Below are 12,134 nucleotides of genomic sequence, written 5' to 3' on the forward strand. Positions count from 1 at the left end.
CCGACTAAACCCCACAAAGCCTCCACTAGGACCCCATTGCGTCCAGTGCGATCGTATGGAATACTTTGCCATAGTCACTTGAGTAGTTTAAGAAATTATGTGTGGCATAATCATCAACCATTATCCTTACTTTTTGCCCCTTAATATTTCCATACATCCTCATGTGTGATGCCACCTTCTCAATTATAGACATTACATATGGGTGCGCTATCCTCATAATAAACCTTTAATCCTACATACTTTTTAATACCTTTAAATAGTAACACTTTCATGGCATGTGCTTGCTTTTGTGGACGATTTTGGGGCTTTAGCTCCCACCTTTTGGTTTTAAAGGCAGTTCCAAATGGAATGATCTTTGCCTAAGCAATTTAAATTAAAGGTTTTCTTGCTTAGATTTTTCATAATCCTCTTTTTCAAAAGTAGATACCTTTGATTTTGGAGTTTCTTGGGTTGTGCCTGAGAAACCCCTTTTGAAATTGCCCCCCCTTTTTTTTAATTGGAATATTTAATGAATCAAAGAAGAAAACTAGTGTGTTCCATAATATCTTCCCATCGTATCATCATATATTTGGGCATATGTTGTCTCTTTCCCACGACTTCCGCGGGAAGAGCAGGGTATTCTCAGTATGCAGGGTTCCGAGGCTTTTTGTCACCTACAAATATATTAGGGTTGTTGTTTGTAGTATACGTGTAGCTTAGGACCTCGAGTCGTGTTCCAGTGAGCGACACCATGTGTGTAACCCAATGGCTGTTGAGCTTGTGGCATGCGAGTCGTTCCTATTGTAATGCTTTTGCACCATACAATTTGTGGTCTATATTTAGGAAGCATATCTCCTCTTAAGGAGGGGTAGATGGCTGTGAATTTCAGAGGGAATCTCGTTGCTGAGGCTATTGACTTTGCCATCGAATCTTCTTAGGAAGAGGTTTGGCGGGGGTTTCATTGTTGAGGCTGGCATTTCTTGCGATCTTGCATATAGGTTGGATGCGATTGCACCCGTATCATTGAGCTTGTAGATAAGGTTGTATGCAAGTCTGATATTTTTGCATTTAGGAAATGGTTGTGATGTTTACGGGGGTCTCATTGCTGAGGCTGTAGACTCTTTTGCCAATTCATCTTGAGTTTTGGCATAGCTTCTTGTCCTGCTTGTGAATTCATTGCATGCTTTGAGAGTATGGAATGAAAGTGTGTGATATTATTATTGATGCAATCTATTATATGCCTATGCAAAATCGTGTGAATGCATGTGATGTGTCGATTAGGTAGGGACTAACTATATGCTTATTTGTGAGATTTAATAGGGAAACTTAGACTCAATCATCCTTAATACAAAATTGATTAGGTCTTCCTAAATGTGCAAAAACGTGCACATGCTAGTGAGTGTGCATGTAACAATCTAGTGTAAACTATATGTGCAAAAATGTGCATATGCTAGTGAGTGTGCGTGTAACAATCTAGTGCAAACTATTGAAGACTTGGGGTTCCCAAAACTTCATTATTGTCGGGGATGGCTTGTGTGATGATGTTGTATCGGCTCCCGTTTATGGTTGTGTTGAAATGGACTCCGTCCAATCTTTCTAGTGGCATAGCTTGAACTTCAGATTCTTTTAGTGGTCTTGGGACACTGCCACTTGTGTAATTCTCAAAGTACTCTAGCACTTCTTGAAGATCAGCCTTTGATGGTGTTGAACTAGCCTAACATGTGCCATGTGTATGGGGTGGCATAGTATTATAACCAATTTGTTTGGCTCTTGGAGACCCTTTTTTTTTTTGTGAATTCTCTTGATCGATCTTCATACGCACATGTGGCTTATACTTCAAAACTTCTTACGTTGGGAATTGTGGGGTAACTTTTCCACTGGTAAGGTGTTTCCAAGTAAGGGTTCATAAGTGCAGGTGTGGATGAAGTTTTGTTGGGAGGGTTAGATTGGTGTTAGTTTGTGTAGGGATCATCGTGTTAATAGTGTGCCTAAGATTGTCCTACGTGTGTAAGTAACTGTGTCGGTGCAAATGGATCATTAATTGGAGGTCACGACGTGAAGATACAAGCGAATTTGTGCGAAACAAGGCCCACACGGGGGCGCGAATGAGCGAGTGCTAGGGATGTAGAAATGGTGTACAATGAGCTGGAAAAATACCCCGTAGCGTGGTGTTTCTGTGTGTGAAATTTGGGTTCAAACGGGGTTCAGTTGGGGTCCCAAACGGATGAGTTATGAGGGGTTAAAGTAGGGGTAAATTTTGCTTTTTTGTTTGGGGGGTTCCTAAGGGTGGTGTGAATGGACTTTAAGTCTAACTGAGGGGTTGGAACCAAGTTAATCTAGTTAGGTTAACTAACCTAGATCCTCCGAGTTACTGTAACTGGGAGGTTAACCTAACTAAGTTCACTAACTGAATATTAGTTAACCTAACCTAACTATTAGTAACTAACCTAAGGTAATCCTAACCTTAGACTAAGCTAACCTAAGTTAAACTAACCTAACCAAGGTTAAACTACCCTAGGGTTAGTTAACCTACGGCTAATTATAGGTTAGGTTTTTTTTTCGGGTTAAATTTTAGAATTGTGTGTGGGGGGGGCGAGCAATGCTCATGACGGTGCAATTAACATTGAGGACGGCATGACCGATTCTGGATAGTGACAGTGATGGCTATAAATCAAGTCACCGCAACAATCATGACCCTAAGAGTACAAGAAGAAATGATGCAAGCCATCGAGCAAAAGTTCTCTCTCTCAGCCACCACAGTACCCACGGCGAGAAAATATTTGGTGCCCACATTGTATGGCCAACCATACAGCCAATGAATGCCCAATCTTGAGGAACAGACTCAACCCACCAGAAGTGGCTCAGCTCGCGGCAGAACGCGATGTGGGGGGATGTTTTTTCACCGCGACGACCGGGGGGGGTTTGTTTTCGAGGTGCGGCCCCGGGGCGGTGGGGGAGTTGAGGAGAGGGTAGGGGTAGGGGCAGGGGGGTCTTCACGAGCAACGGCGGGGGAGGGGAGGGGAGGGGGTGGAGTGTGAGGGCACGGGCAGGGCGATGCAGGGCTGGGCGAGTTACGCGAGGCTGGGCAACGCGGGGCTGGGCGGGGCAGGGCCAAGCGAGGTGGCATGGGTCTGGTCGGGGCGGGGCGAGGCGGGGCAGGTCGGGTGGGGCGGTGGCCTTAGCCCTTCCTTTAGTATAGGAGTAGGGTAGTGTGTAGAGAGAGAGAGAGAGAGAGAGAGAGGGGGGGGGGGGAAGGAGAGAGAGAGAGAGAGAGAGAGAGAGAGAGAGAGGGGGGGGGGGGAGGGGAAGAGAGACATAGAGAGAGAAAGAGAGAAAAAAGGAGAGAGAGAGAGAGAGAGAGAGAGGGGGGGGGGGGGGGGGAGGGAAGGAGAGAGAGAGAGAGAGAAAAAGAAAGAGAGAGAGAGAGAGAGAGAAAAAAAAAAGAGAGAGAGGGAGGGAAAGAGAGAGAGAGAGAGAGAGAGAGAGAGAGAGAGAGAGAAAGAGAGAGAGAGAGAGAAGAGGGAGGGGGAGGGAAAAAGAGATAGAGATAGAGAGAAAGAGAGAGAGAGAGAGAAGAGGGAGGGGGAGGGAAAGAGAGAGAGAGAGGGGGGGGAAGAGAGAGAGAGAGAGAGAGAGATGGAGGGGGGAAAGGGGGAGGGGATGGTGGGGATGGAGGGGGGGGGGAAAGGGGTGGTGGAAATGGGAGGGGTGGTGGAGATGTAGGGGGGGAGGGGGGAAGAGGGGGTGGTGGAGATGGAGGGGGGGAAAGGGGGAGGGGATGGTGGTGGGATGGAGGGGGGAAGGGGGGAGGGGGGGGTGGTGGAGATGGAGGGGGGAAGGGGGGAGGGGGGGAGGAGATAGAGGGGGGGGGGGGGGGGGAAGGGGGGAAGGGGGTGGTGGGAGATGGAGGGGGGAGGGGGTGGTGGAGATGGAGGGGGGGAAAGGGGGAGGGGGAGGTGGAGATGGAGGGGGGAAAGGGGGAGGGGGAGATGGAGGGGGGGAGGGGAAGGGGGAAGGGGGAGGGGGAAGGGGGTGGTGGAGATGGAGGGGGGAAAGGGGGAGGGGGGTGGTGGAGGTGGAGGGGGAAGGGGGGAGGGGGTGGTGGAGATGGAGATGGAGGGGGGAGGGGGGAGTGGAAAGGGGGTGGTGGAGATGGAGGAGGGAAGGGGGGAGGGGTGGTGGAGATGGAGGGGGGGAGGGGGTGGGGGGGTGGGAAAAGGGGTGGTGGAAATGGGACGGGTATTGGAGATGTAAGGGGGGAGGGGGGAAGATGGGAGGGAAGGGGGGAAGTGGTGGTGGTGAAAGGGGGGGGGGGGAAAGAGAGAAGAAAAAAACTTGACGAACGGAAAAAAATTGACAAAATCCAAAGGAAGGAAGAGGTGGTCACCTGAACGCTCTCCAAGTCTTTCTCGATGTAACGGGATTGTTGAGGACCAATGGACGATTGGTGGATAGCTAGGTTATCGTTGCGAGATGGGCTCGAAGTCACTTACCATGTAAGGATGGGAGTAGGGTGGTGGTCGATGGAGAGGAAGGGTGTCTTGCGTAGGGCTCAGAATGAGGAAGAGGATGGAGGCAAGATCTGAAAGATGAAGAATGAGAAGAAGGAGTGGGTTTTCATAGGAAATGGGTGTTAAACCCTAAACTCTTTCCAAGCCGTAACTTTTTATGGTTAGCTCGGTTTGCTCTTCTGTAAAAAGATGAAACGATCGAAATTGCAAGCTCTACGCATTCAGGTCTACTACCTAGCCTGGTTGTTTATCAAGTGGCTTCTTTTTAAGAAATAAAGAAAATTTCTTAAGGTAGTAACCCAAGGTTGATGCTTGGGATTGATATGTTTGGCTAGAAATGAAAAAAATTTTACTCTCCTTGCCCTTGAGTGTTATGTTCGTGAAAGTTCGAAGTAGTTTGTTTTTTACACATACCTACGTATGTTTACTTGTTACTTGAGATGCTAGTATCCTCGGCAGCAACACCAAATGTTGTCTCTTTCCCACGACTTCCACGGGAAGAGCAAGGTATCCTCAGTATGCAGGGTTCCAATGCTTTTTGTCACCTACATATATATTAGGGTTGTCGTTTGTAGTATACGTGTAGCTTAGGACCTCGAGTTGTGTTCCGGTGAGAGACATAGGCTTAAGTGTGGTAAGCAAACATAGTGCATGCATGTGTAAAAGGAACGTATATCTGGTATGTCAGCAGTCTGTTGATGACACAACCCTCACTCCTAAAAACACTGAGCATGATGTGAGATGCATAATGCATTGTCTGGATATCTTCTGACAAGCATCTGGATCAAAGATTATTCACGTAAAAATAGGGTATGACACCCTTAGTGGAAAGGAATAGCTTGTCCTAAAGAATCTGGGATGTCACAAAATAAAAAAGTGTACTGTTTTCAAGTTGTTGGGGATACCCATGGGATTTAAAATAACCATGAACTCCTTCTAGACCTTGGAACCTCCTTCTAACCCTGGAACCTCTTCTAAACCCTAGAACCTCCTTTTAAACTCTGGAGCCTCCTTCTAACCCTTAAACTCCTCCTAAACCCTGCAACCCCCAATGAAGGCGAAAGCCTTTATTACCTCGACACCCTTGGCAAATCTCGCCCAATCTGCATGCTAGAAGGAGTTCCAAGGTTTAGAAGGAGTTCCAAGGTTTAGAAGGAGGTTCCAAGGTTTAGAGAGAGATTCCAGAGTTTAGAAGAGGTTCCAAGGTTTAGAGTAGAGTACATGGTGGAGAACTCGTCTCCCTTGTAGATCATGGAGATTAAGGGTTGAGGAACTAAGGGTTTAGGGGGAGCATAGGAGTGGGAGAGAGGAGGGAGGAGGAAGAGGGAGGAGGAGAGGGGAGGAGGAGGAGGGAGGAGGAGAGGGAACCACTACTTTGATGAGGTTTCATAGAAGAATTTAAGGCTCTGATAACCTTTCCTTATCACCCAATAATGTAACCTTCCATTTGAATGGAATTATGATTTATGCTTTAGCCAACCACCTAAGGAGATATTTCCAAATTTACCGAGAAATTGAGAAATCCCAAAAGAGAGGAAGAGGGATAGGGAGAGGGAGAGGACGGATGAGTGGTGGAAGAGGGGGTTGAGCAGATGGAAAGAGGGGGAGGGAGAGGTGTGAGTGGAGGGAGAGGTGTAAGGGAGGGGTAGGAGGTAGAGGGAAGAGGGGATGAAGAGAATGGCATGGGCAAAGGGAGGCTGGAGAGAGTGGTGTGAGAGGGGGGGCATAAGGGAGAGGGGGTTACATGAGGGGAAGGAGCAGGAGAGGTAGAAAGTCAATCAAGTTAGTAATGCCCTTACATGTAACTAATTGGTTAATGAAGCCCTTAAACTTGTAATGAAGTTAATAATCCCTACACAAAGGGTGGATTTTCCACCCAATTGTCACATGAATAGGCTCTATGAAATGGTGTAGAGGCCATCTTGAGGAGATATTTGTTAATGTCAAGGGAGCATGCAAATTACTGCACAATGTTTAAGTACTACACTCAAATAGAGGGGTAGGAGGTAGAGGGATGAGGGGATGAAGAGAATGGCATGGGCAAAGGGAGGCTGGAGAGAGTGGTGTGAGAGGGGGGGCATAAGGGAGAGGGGGTTACATGAGGGGAAGGAGCAGGAGAGGTAGAAAGTCAATCAAGTTAGTAATGCCCTTACATGTAACTAATTGGTTAATGAAGCCCTTAAACTTGTAATGAAGTTAATAATCCCTACACAAAGGGTGGGTTTTCCACCCAATTGTCACATGAATAGGCTCTATGAAATGGTGTAGAGGCCATCTTGAGGAGATATTTGTTAATGTCAAGGAAGCATGCAAATTACTGCACAAAGTTTAAGTACTACACTCAAATAACATGCCCGCATTAAAAAGACTATTTCTCTGCACAAAGATGACAAAGTACTTAGCCTTACCTTCTAAATGCAATTTTGAGATTTGTGACGCATGAAGTTCCTTCTCTATGGACATGCTCACATCATTTATGACGTGAAATAGGTAGATGCCATGCTATATGCCTTACACCAACTCTATGTTTAGAGAGGCTCCTCGGGGAATAATAAAGCCTGAGTGGCAATCCTTTCTCTAATGTGATGCCTACTCAAGCATCAAAGGGAATTTTGAGACTATCATCTCAGGAATTTAAGCATTACTGGTTTACTCTCCCAACATGGCAATACCTTAGATAAGGGTGACATATACATTGCTAAGGTCATACAGACTAGACATCATTTGTGTAATCAGCATAGACCCACACATGCATGCACACATACGTGCACGCACACACACGCACACACGCATGCGCGCACACACACACATGCATGCACTATCCCACACACACACACGTGTGCGTGTGCGGGCAAGTGCAAGTCTGCTTAACAATTATAAGATGTAGGAATATATACAAAGTTACCCTATACAAATAATAGATGCAATACAATAACAAAAGACTCTCTACTCTCTCTCTCTCTCTCTCTCTCTCTCTCTCTCTCTCTCTCTCTCTCTCTCCCCCTCCCCCCACCCCCCCGCTCTCTCTCTCTCCCTCCCCCCACCCCCCCACCCCCCCCCCTCTCTCTCTCTCTCTCTCTCTCTCTCTCTCTCTCTCTGGTTGACCTAATGGTGCAAAATAGTTCTCTACGAAGATGACATGGTCGTCATATCATCCTCAGCAGAGGGATTGCATAAATATCTAGAGGCTGTGGAGATGTTCTGGAGACAGAGAGACTTGATAGTTAACCTTGGAAAAACCAAGGTTATGATCTTCAACGCGTCGTGAGCAGCGTCCCATTTCCATAACTTCACATACTAAGATGAGCCAATGGAGATAGTGGAATCTTACATGAATTTGGAGGTACTGTTCACCAGACCATGTTTCACGATGATCACTATAGGTACAACACAACTCAGACGAGGACATGGTGCTCTATCTTGACTAGAGGAGGCGGTGCTTCCAATCACACTTCCAAGACCCTCCGACGAAGTGTTGGCTTTTTGACACCCTGGTGAGACCGACCATCACGTATTTCAGTGATGATAGAGTGGAAGAGATTTGAGAGGCTACAGGTGATTATGGGATTTAGGATGATTTGAAGTAAGCCCTCGGTCCCCCATCAGATTATACAGGCAAAGTTTGTCATGACCCCTCTCCAAGTTGATGCCATCTTTAGACAGTGGCATTCCTCCACAAAGTCTGGGCCTTACCCCAGTGGAGATTACCAAGGCTAGCATTGGAATCCTCTAGGTGATTGGCAGAGAGAGGTGTTGATATAGCATGGTATGCACGGGTATCGACATGGTTTGGTAGTCATGGCATTCAAATGGACAGACTTGCCCCCTTTTAGTACAATGCGGATGCACCACCCGAGATGAGATCAATCGTATCATACGGTTGGACCTCCTCCAACTTCATATGTCTAGGGCTTGGGGGGGAGAGGAGTTCCCCACCACGATCCAGTTCTACATTGATAACTTCTTGAGGGTCTTGGAGTAAGTTCTCGTCATCAGACTTCAGTACCTCGAGGATAGGAGAGTCTCACATGTACTGAGGATTGCCATCAAGCAGTTGCAAGTCTCATCACATCAGCTAAGGATTGATACAAGGAGAGCTACAGGCATACCCAGAGAGCAAAGGATCTACAGACTATGCGGGATGGGGGAGGTTGAGATAGAGGAACACTATGTGTTTGGCCAGTCTACTATGAGATCCGAGGGCAATATCACTGCCTCTTTCAGGAGGGACATGGCTTTGGTCCGCTTACATATTTTCTCAACCAGGTTTGTGTTGAGCTCTATCTGATTGAGATGCGACGATAGAGAGATATACTTATGCGATAGAGCAAAGAGTAGTAGGATGCGATGCCACAAGTCACCAAGATCAACAAAGCATAGACACATCTTATAGATTTCTATGCATCTGAGTCAACTACCGGGAAGCTGAGCGAGAGGAGCTTTGTGAGATGAGATAATCATGCATTAGCAATGAGTCTCCACCACAATGCTGCCAGACAAGGGGCACACACTCCACATGTGACACAGAGAGAGTGACCACAGAGCACTCACGATTGAGGTTCGATCTATTTAAACCCTCCTCGAGGAGACTGCCAAAGATGAGGCATCACCCTTGACGTAGCCCATCGGATATAGAGATCAAGGAGAACACGCCGTCCACCGCATCAAGAGACAACTCGACAAAAATAGATATGAGATCTCCTCACATCCCATCAAAAAGCCACTAGCGTGCCTAGATATATTAAACTTGGGCATGTACTAGGAGCGTTAGCTTTGAGTACTTGATACTCTTTTGCTATTTTTCTACTCTGCTATTTTGCTCACCAGTTTTGCACTTTAGTTTTCAGCAAGGGCCTTAGTGAGCCCTTTGCACCTCCAAGATAGCCATCTGACTAGGATAAAAAGAGAATTTGGAGATTCTGTTGCTTATTAACTTACAATATCTTCACAAGATTTTGCATTCAAGATGTTAGAGTCTCTCTCTCTCTCTCCCTCTCCATCCGTCATGATGCACCTCCAAGCTAGCGACTTGACTAGGATGAAAAGGTACTTTGGACATTCACTTGTTTATTTTGCATTCAAGATGTTAGAGTCTCTCTCTCTCTCTCCCTCTCCATCCGTCATGATGCACCTCCAAGCTAGCGACTTGACTAGGATGAAAAGGTACTTTGGACATTCACTTTGGATTGATACAAGGAGAGCTACAGGCATACCCAAAGAGCAAAGGATCTACAGACTATGCGGGATGGGGGAGGTTGAGATAGAGGAACACTATGTGTTTGGCCAGTCTACTATGAGATCCGAGGGCAATATCACTGCCTCTTTCAGGAGGGACATGGCTTTGGTCCGCTTACATATTTTCTCAACCAGGTTTGTGTTGAACTCTATCTGATTGAGATGCGACGATAGAGAGATATACTTATGCGATAGAGCAAAGAGTAGTAGGATGCGATGCCACAAGTCACCAAGATCAACAAAGCATAGACACATCTTATAGATTTCTATGCATCTGAGTCAACTACCGAGAAGCTGAGCGAGAGGAGCTTTGTGAGATGAGATAATCATGCATTAGCAATGAGTCTCCACCACAATGCTGCCAGACAAGGGGCACACACTCCACATGTGACACACAGAGAGTGACCACAGAGCACTCACGATTGAGGTTCGATCTATTTAAACCCTCCTCGAGGAGACTGCCAAAGATGAGGCATCACCCTTGACGTAGCCCATCGGATATAGAGATCAAGGAGAACACGCCGTCCACCGCATCAAGAGACAACTCGACAAAAATAGATATGAGATCTCCTCACATCCCATCAAAAAGCCACTAGCGTGCCTAGATATATTAAACTTGGGCATGTACTAGGAGCGTTAGCTTTGAGTACTTGATACTCTTTTGCTATTTTTCTACTCTGCTATTTTGCTCACCAGTTTTGCACTTTAGTTTTCAGCAAGGACCTTAGTGAGCCCTTTGCACCTCCAAGATAGCCATCTGACTAGGATAAAAAGAGAATTTGGAGATTCTGTTGCTTATTAACTTACAATATCTTCACAAGATTTTGCATTCAAGATGTTAGAGTCTCTCTCTCTCTCTCCCTCTCCATCCGTCATGATGCACCTCCAAGCTAGCGACTTGACTAGGATGAAAAGGTACTTTGGACATTCACTTGTTTATTAACTTACAAGATTTTAAAGGGGAGAGAGAGAGAGAGAGAGAGAGAGAGAGAGAGAGAGAGATTTGCAGTCAAGAGAGAGCGCCCAGGGGGGGGGGGGGTAGAGTGAATAGTTTTGCAACAACAATAGGAAAGTTTCTCAAAACAAGAAGGGTGGAATTGTTATGTTGTGGATGGAACATAAGCATTAAGATGATCACATCATACAAATGCTTGATCAATACAATGTAAGTTAAAAAGCAATTGGATCTCCAAAGTCTCTTTTTGTTCTAAATAGAATTGTCTAGTTTGGAGGGGCATCATTGTGGAGAGAGAGAGAGAGAGAGAGATGTATACCCATATTTTGGAGGCCTCGCATGCCCATGAGGCAAAGTACAATCACAACGATAACCCATACAAGACGTTTTGGGATAAAGCACAGGGCTCGCTAAGGCCCTTTGCATAGTTATATGCTAAAATTAAACTCAAAATACAAGAAATCAAAACTGGCTCTCATACACAGACACAGAGAGAGAGAGAGAGAGAGAGAGAGAGAGAGAGAGAGAGAGGGGGGGGGGGAAGAGAGAGGGAGAGAGGGAGGGTAATGTTGGCTCCACTTGGTAGCCCCAAAAATCACCAAGTATAGGGGGTCTCAATCTCATGCCTCCTAGTCATGCAACTTTTAGAGCCTTCGAAAAGATCCCAAGAGAGAGACTCTGGAGGTTTATCACATTTGCCATTATATCCAAGGATGACAAATTTACACATTTGTATATGGGACTAAGTCCCTCTATAATCTACATGTCATATAGCACTCAAGGGCAAAATTACCCTGCTTCATTTCCATACCCTCCATGGGTATTTCCAAGCACCGTATGAAAATTGACCACCCACACAAGGCATGGTAGCACAACACATAAGTTCACACAAGATAATCAAAAGGTAAGACAACAATTTGCATGGGGTACAACACACAAATTGCTACCAGTGATCAATATAGTCAACAAGGTTTGCACCATGCCACAAACAATTGCTAGCCGCCAAAGGTGCAAAATAGCTATACCATCAAATCTACATACACACAATCCAGCTGCATAAGGCTATACCACAAGTCACCAGATCTCCTCAACCTTGGTGGCTACAAAAGTCCACATTCCAGTGCTTTCCTTCGTCTGATACCAATGTTGGCTACCACTTGGCAACCCTAGAAAGAGCCGAGTATGGAATATCCCACTCCTTGCCTCTTAGCCACGCAATTTCCAAAACCTCTGAAAAGATCTCAAGGGATATACTTTGGAGCTCTTCACAACTTCCATTATATCCAAGGATTACAAGTTTACACATTTGTATATGGAATGAAGTCCCCCCATAACCAAGGTGTCATATAGTGCTCAAGTGCCTTATTACCTCTCTTAATTTCCATACTACATGAGGGGAATGGCTCATGTTTCAACAAGAGGAAGAGAGAGAGAGAGAGAGAGAGAGAACTAAC

Source organism: Dipteris shenzhenensis, chromosome 17 (genome assembly GCF_047967505.1).
Source record: "Dipteris shenzhenensis isolate YYH24624 ecotype China chromosome 17, Dip_SZ_1.0, whole genome shotgun sequence".
NCBI classification, from domain to species: domain Eukaryota; kingdom Viridiplantae; phylum Streptophyta; class Polypodiopsida; order Gleicheniales; family Dipteridaceae; genus Dipteris; species Dipteris shenzhenensis.